The sequence below is a fragment of the Periophthalmus magnuspinnatus genome, chromosome 18, assembly GCF_009829125.3.
Source record: "Periophthalmus magnuspinnatus isolate fPerMag1 chromosome 18, fPerMag1.2.pri, whole genome shotgun sequence".
Lineage (NCBI taxonomy): Eukaryota > Metazoa > Chordata > Actinopteri > Gobiiformes > Gobiidae > Periophthalmus > Periophthalmus magnuspinnatus.
Window position 1 is genome coordinate 13,317,970 of NC_047143.1, and position 6,787 is coordinate 13,324,756.

The following is a 6,787-nucleotide window of genomic DNA, read 5'->3' on the forward strand; positions in this document are numbered from 1 at the left end:
TGCAGCACAAACCACTAGAACAGACCAAGCATTAGAGAATGTACCAATATTTATATTCATGAATCTGAGCTAAGAGGACTTTTGTAAATGTCTATTTTATTAAGAGATGTTCAAATGTCATTGAGATGAACATTCAAATGCACTGTTTTGATAAAGTTTTAAATAAATGACTCTAATAAATGACTGCAAAACCATGTTGTGTCTATAGATCATTTCTGCAGATCAGACCTAGTAACTTGAAATGGAGCAATCAATCCTATAGTCCTGCTCCAGTGTTGGTTTAGACCTGGTTTAGTCCTGGTTTGGAGATTTTGTGTGAGATTTAAGAACACAGGGATATAGGAGGGTCTGAGGGCATCTGACACGTGGATATAGGAGGATGGGAGGGCATCTGACACATGCACATTGGAGGATGGGAGGGCATCTGACATACACATTACACAGTCTCATTTGAAGAGTGTTTATGTCTGTTCACACAGAGGGTCAGACTGAGCAGAGGATGTAGAGGAGAGGGTCAGATGGAGCAGAAAATACAAAGGAGTAGAGGATGTAGAAGAGAGGGTCAGAATGCTAAAAATTTCAGTTCTTGCTTCAGATATAATTAGTGATGCACTGATGCAGCTTTGTCAATTTTGATATCACTACTTTTACTTTAAGTATCTGCCAATACTGGATATTAACTGATACCAGAGTAGACACAGAAAAATGACACTTATTTCCTTAAAACACAGTTAACTTACAACAGAAGAGATCCAATTGTGTTATGTGACTGTGATTTATTCTTCACATCACTACTGAATAGCTTTGTATGAATTCAAACATTATGAGATGTTCTAGGCCAAAATCAACCTGTAAATAGTCTATACATCCAATTATAGGTGCAATCAGAATATCATGGAACCAAAACCCAATCTGGCATATTTTTCTATACGCTAATATCGTTGCATCCCTAGATATTGATACTTTGCAGCTTATGTCATCAACATTCCCTGGAGGTGTGATGCTAATAGACTGCTCTGTCTGAAACTGATGCTCAAGTTAGATTTTAATCTGAATTTAACTCTCTTAACACAATTTGACCATAAAGAACTGATTTAGCTGGAAATACAACAGATGATCTGTTTTGTGCTGTAAAACAAGTCCCTTTTAGATAACAGATTGCAGACTACAGTCACAAGCTAGCTAGCATTAGCCAACAACTTTTCAGTTAGTCACACTCTGAATGCTCATATTGATCACAGGCTCTTAAAAATGTTTTGTTTGGGTTTTGTTTGTTTTTTTGTTTTTTTGTGTGTGTGTTTTTAATTGTTGTATTTTTTCTTGAATTTTCAGATCACCTTAAAACTTTTTTGACAGTATTTGCTAATCTCAGTATTGTGTCACTATGGTAAGTCCTAAACATTCTGCCTTTAGAGATACATGAAGTATCACTGAAAAGTATCAATAATGTACATGGGTTATGGCTATTAGATGAATGAAAGAAAGCATCTTGCCCTGGCCGCTATCTGGAATTTTGACATTGCAGAACATGACCACAAACTTAAATGAAGTTTTGAAGAAATACACAGAGAGACTTTATGTGGGGTGTGTGGAGCCTCAGAAGGTCTCGCACTCGGTGTCCACAGTGGAGCATATGGCACAGTGACAAGACATGGCCAGTGGGTAGTGGTAGAGAGGTGAGATGTGGGGCAGGCAGCCAGGCAGGCGGGCGGTCATGGGGCGGATGCGACTGTAGGTGCACACCCGGTGGTGTACATGGGTATAGGGCGGCTCCAGCACGGGCTTCTGTCAGGACAGGACACAAGAGGGCACTGTCAGAGACATTACAACTCAGATAATTTTCTATGAGTATTTTCACTGAATACTTCACAATAGTTTGGATCCAAATTTTGAATTACACAGTAGTTATGATTTGACTAATAACAATAAATGATCTGAAATAAATGCTTAAATTGCTAGAAAAAGTTCTTCCTTGTGTGTAAATTCTTGTATTTGGGATGGAATTTTCAGTGTTGATGAGTTTTTGTACTTTTTTCAGTTTTTTCCACAGACAGCTGCTTAAGAAAGCTGGTCTAAAACTATAATAAATAATCACCACGGATACTACAGATGCCACCAAACCAAGGCAGAATGAAAGCTGTTACATGCCCTTTAATGCTTTCACCCATAAACCCAAAGGTCAGATGTTCAATCCCAGCGCAGCCTAGTGCATGGTGTCATTGTTTCCTGAGGCAAAACACTTTGCCCAACATTACCTATGTGAGTATGTGTAAATAATGAAAACTTGTACAAAGCATTGAGTAGCAGTGTACAGTTAAAATTAAAGATGAGATTGGGAGGACATCTGATACAGGGATATAGGAGGATGGGATGACATCTGATACACAGTGATATACACACATGGACAAAATTGCTGGTACCCTTCGGTTAATGAAAGAAAAACTCACAATGGTCACAAAAATAACTTGAATCTGACAAAAGTAATAATAAACAAAAATGTAACCAATGAAAGCCAGACCTTGCTTTTCAACCATGCTTCAACAGAATTACTTAAACAAAATGGACAAAAATGATAGCACCCCTAGAAAACACTGAAAATAATGTGACCAAAGGGACATGTTAATCCAAGGTGTGTCCACTTATTAGCATCACAGGTGTCTACAATCTTCACACGTCACTGTGCTGTTTGGTGACATGGTGTGTACCACACTCAACATGGACCATAGGGAGAAAAGGAAAGAGTTGTCTCAGGAGATTAGAAAGAAAATTATAGACAAGCATGGTAAAGCTTGTCTATAAAACCATATCCAAGCGGCTTAATGTTCCTGTGACTACAATTGCACATATTATTCAGAAATTTAACATCCATGGGACTGTAGCCAACCTCCCTGGACGTGGCCGCAGGAGGAAAATTGATGACAAATCAAATGGGGGGATAATATGAATGGTAAGAAAAGAGCCCAGAAAAACTTCTAAAGAGATTGAAGGTGAACTTCAAGCTCAAGGAACATCAATGCCAGATCGTACCATCCATCATTGTTTTAGCCAAAGTAGACTTAATGGGAGACAACCAAGGAGGACACCACCGTTGAAAACAAATCATAAAAAAGTCAGATTGGAATTTGCCAAACTACATGTTGCCAAGCCACAAAGCTTCTGGGACATTGTCCCATGGACAGATGAGACAAGAATGGAACTTTTTGCCAAGGCACATCAGCTCTACGTTCACAGACAGAAAATTAAGCATATAGAGAAAAGAATACTGTCCCTACTGTGAAACATGGAGGAGGCTCTGTTATGTTCTGGGGCTGCTTTGCTGCATCTGGCACAGGGTGTCTTGAATCTGTGAAGGGTACAATGAAATCTCTAGACTATCAAGGGATTCTAGAGAGAAATGTGCTGGCCAGTGTCACAAAGCTTGGTCTCAGTTGCAGGTCATGGGTCTTGCAACAGGACAATAACCCAAAACACACAGCTAAACACCCAAGAATGGCTAAGAGGAAAACATTGGACTATTCTAAAGTGGCCTTCTGTCAGCCCTGACCTAAATCCTATTGAGGATCTTTGGAAAGAGCTGAAACATGCCATTTGGAAAAGGCACCCTTCAAACCTGAGACAACTGGAGCAGTTTGCTCATGAGGAGTGGACCAAAATACCTGCTGAGAGGTGCGGAAGTCTCGTTGACAGTTACAGGAATCATTTGATTGCAGTGATTGCCTCAAAAGGTTGTGCAATAACAATATTAAGTTAAGGGTACCATCAGTTTTTGTCCAGGCCTGTTTCATGAGTTAATTTTTTTAAGTAATTCTGTTCAACCATGGTTGAAAAGCATTGTCTGACTTTCACTGTTTACATTTCATAGAATTGTTAATATTACTTTTGTCAGATTCAAGTTATTTCTGTGACCATTGTGAGTTTTTTCTTTCATTAACCGAAGGGTACTAGAAATTTTGTCCATTAGTGGATTGGAGAGCATTTGACACAGAGATGCAGGAGGACAGGATGACATCTGACACACAGGGATATAGGAGGATGAGAGGGCATATGACACACAGGGATGTAAGACAACAGGAGGGCATCTGATACAGGGATATAGAACAATGGGGAGGGCATCTGACCCACAGAGATACAGGGGGTTGGGAGGGTATCTGACACATGTGAGACAGTACCTCCCAGGTGTGGCAGCGCCCCCAGCAGGCCTCCGTGCTGATCCGCAGGCTTTTACATCCAGGTTTTTGTGCCACAAAGGAGAACTCCCTCACCGTACAGCTCGCACACCATGTAGGGTGGTCATCACGGCAATGCATCCTACAGTCGCCCCGGCAACCAGCAGGAGGAGGACGTGAAAGAGTTGCATGCTGGGAGAGGTGGCACAGGCAGGTGATCAGCTATTTATTTTAATAGATCCATGGTCATCAACAGGGAGCCCCTATTGATACTGATACTGATGTCATCAACATTCCCTGGTGTGTAAAGCTAATTGGCTCTCTCTCTACTCTGTCTGAAGGTACTCAAATTGGACTTTAATCTGAGCTTTATTTTTAACACAATCTGGCCAGAAAGGGCTGACTTGGCTGCATCTACAACAGGTGAGCTGATTTGTACAGTTAAATAAGACTCTCATACATGAAATTATTTTTTTATTTTATTTTTTTTTGTTGAAAGTTAAATTAAAGTTAACAATTAAACAGGACCATGGATGCTAGTATTGATCACAGGCTCCTGAAAATGTGTTGTTTAAATCCATTTTGTGTTTTTTGTTTTTTCTTGAGTTTTCAGACCATCTAAAAGCTCATGTGTTGCTAATTTGTTCATTGTGTCACCATGGTAACTGCTGAACATGCTTCCATATAGATAGATGTAGAACACCCCCAGTGTGATGTCACTGCAAAGTATCTATATGCTTTTAACATTAAAGGTGCACTATGTAATTTATCTGGTGGAGGGTCTGCCATTTGCTTTTATTGCCTTGTCTAGAACCTTATTAAGTATGGCATTTATCTACAGAGGTTACTCAGTTGCATTTACTGAGCAACTTTTTTTTTTTTTTAATTGTACTTTCAGCATACTTTTCTAGCAGAATACTTTACTCCTACTTGAGGAATATTTTTAATGAAGTAACAGTGCACTTGTAAAAGTTGTGGTTCCTCTTCCTCCCTGTGAGTAAGTCTGCACATGACAAAAGACAAATGTTGACATTTTGGAATGATTTGAACATTTGTGTTTCTTGCACCACTCCTCCAGATATGATTTAGTTTGTCTCAAACAATAACAGTTTCAGTGTAGTTAGCTCCTCCCTTCAAATAGATATAAGGCAGTGTACATCAGCAATTTGACCAAAAGTGAAAAAGCAACTTGGATGAGCAGCAAAACATCTTCCCTCCTACAACTTTTTGTCCAGTTGACAGATTTAACTTTGGCTTTTACTATGAATCAGAACTGGGCGACTGAGGGATTACACAGACATACAAACATCTTCTTGAGTATTACTTTTCCCAAATACTTTTTTTCTTGCTTGAGTAATTTTAAGTAATGTTAGTTACTCTTACTTGTGTACAAAATGTTGGCTATTCTACCGGCCTTACATTTGTTCCATTACACATTTATTATTGTCTTAAAAATATGATTTTTTTTTTTGATTTTTTTTTATGTGAATACGCTTTCCTCTCCACAGATCTGACCTAATGTGGCCTTGTGGGATCCCATCCTTGTCTCTGTGGAGAGTGACAAGTTAATGCCATGATGTGGGACATTCCAGGTAATTAAGCAACAGAAACGTTCCACACGTGCAGCTTTAAATCCTGTTGCATTCATGTCACACTCCTTTCCATAGGCTGCTCCATGTTGTCAAGTGGATGCGATGAACACAAGCATGTGAAGTGTGGTAAGACTGTGATAAGTATGTTGTGTTTATGTGACATCAGCACATTGTAGACTCCCTATAGTTTAACTGAGTGAGGACAGGTCAGAATTCTATGGTGGAATTTGCTGTTTAACTGTCAGATTGCAGATTTGTTGTCATGGTTATGGTTAAAGAGGGGGGATTTTCCTTCTGTAGGGTATAAACTGCTAACACATAACATATCTAGATAAGCATGTTACCTTTTATTGTTTTGCAAAGGCTCATGTTTGCCGAAATAATGTGTTTTATACTCCCCATCACTCCCCCTTCAGAGTGCTATCACAACACAGTCTGTGTCCATCCACTAATGAAACTGCTGCACATCGCATCATGTTTGTGAAGTTGCTGTTTACAGTTTGCATCATGCTTCAGGTATATTTATGGAAAACTGTTGTGTGGGAACATGGTGACACAGGCTTGTGGGCTGAGTATTACACAGAATCTTTTGGCTAACTATAAGGATGGTTTAAATAGGCCCTAGGAGAGATTGCTAAAATATTTAAACATACATGGAGGACATCTAAAAAAAAAGAATTGGCATAATACCAATGAATAATACCAATACTATATATCTCTGTAATTACTGGGCCTGTCCGCATGAAAGAAACACTGGCACGAAGTTCAATGTATTCTCTATCAGTATAAATAAACAAATGTGTCTGCGTGTGTCTTTTCACAATAGCTTTAGACAGTGGTGCCATTATTTAACCCCAAAGATGTGGTTGTTGTCAGCTGCAAAGACTTTAATCTGCAGTATGCATCTTTTTGGAGATGGCACACAACCTGCATGATTTCATGGAAACAGAGCGAAAACAGTTTTCATGGAGACAAGTTTATACCAGGGAAGATTATAGCCAAAGGAACAACATTTCCATGGAGATGGAA

At 39.3% G+C, this 6,787-nt stretch overlaps 1 pseudogene; it reads right to left on the reverse strand.

The window, feature by feature from the left end:
- Positions 1–1,596: 1,596 nt before the first annotated feature.
- On the reverse strand, positions 1,597–4,357 carry LOC117386055 (glycoprotein hormone beta-5-like; annotated as a pseudogene).
- Between the last annotated feature and the right edge of the window lie 2,430 nt (positions 4,358–6,787).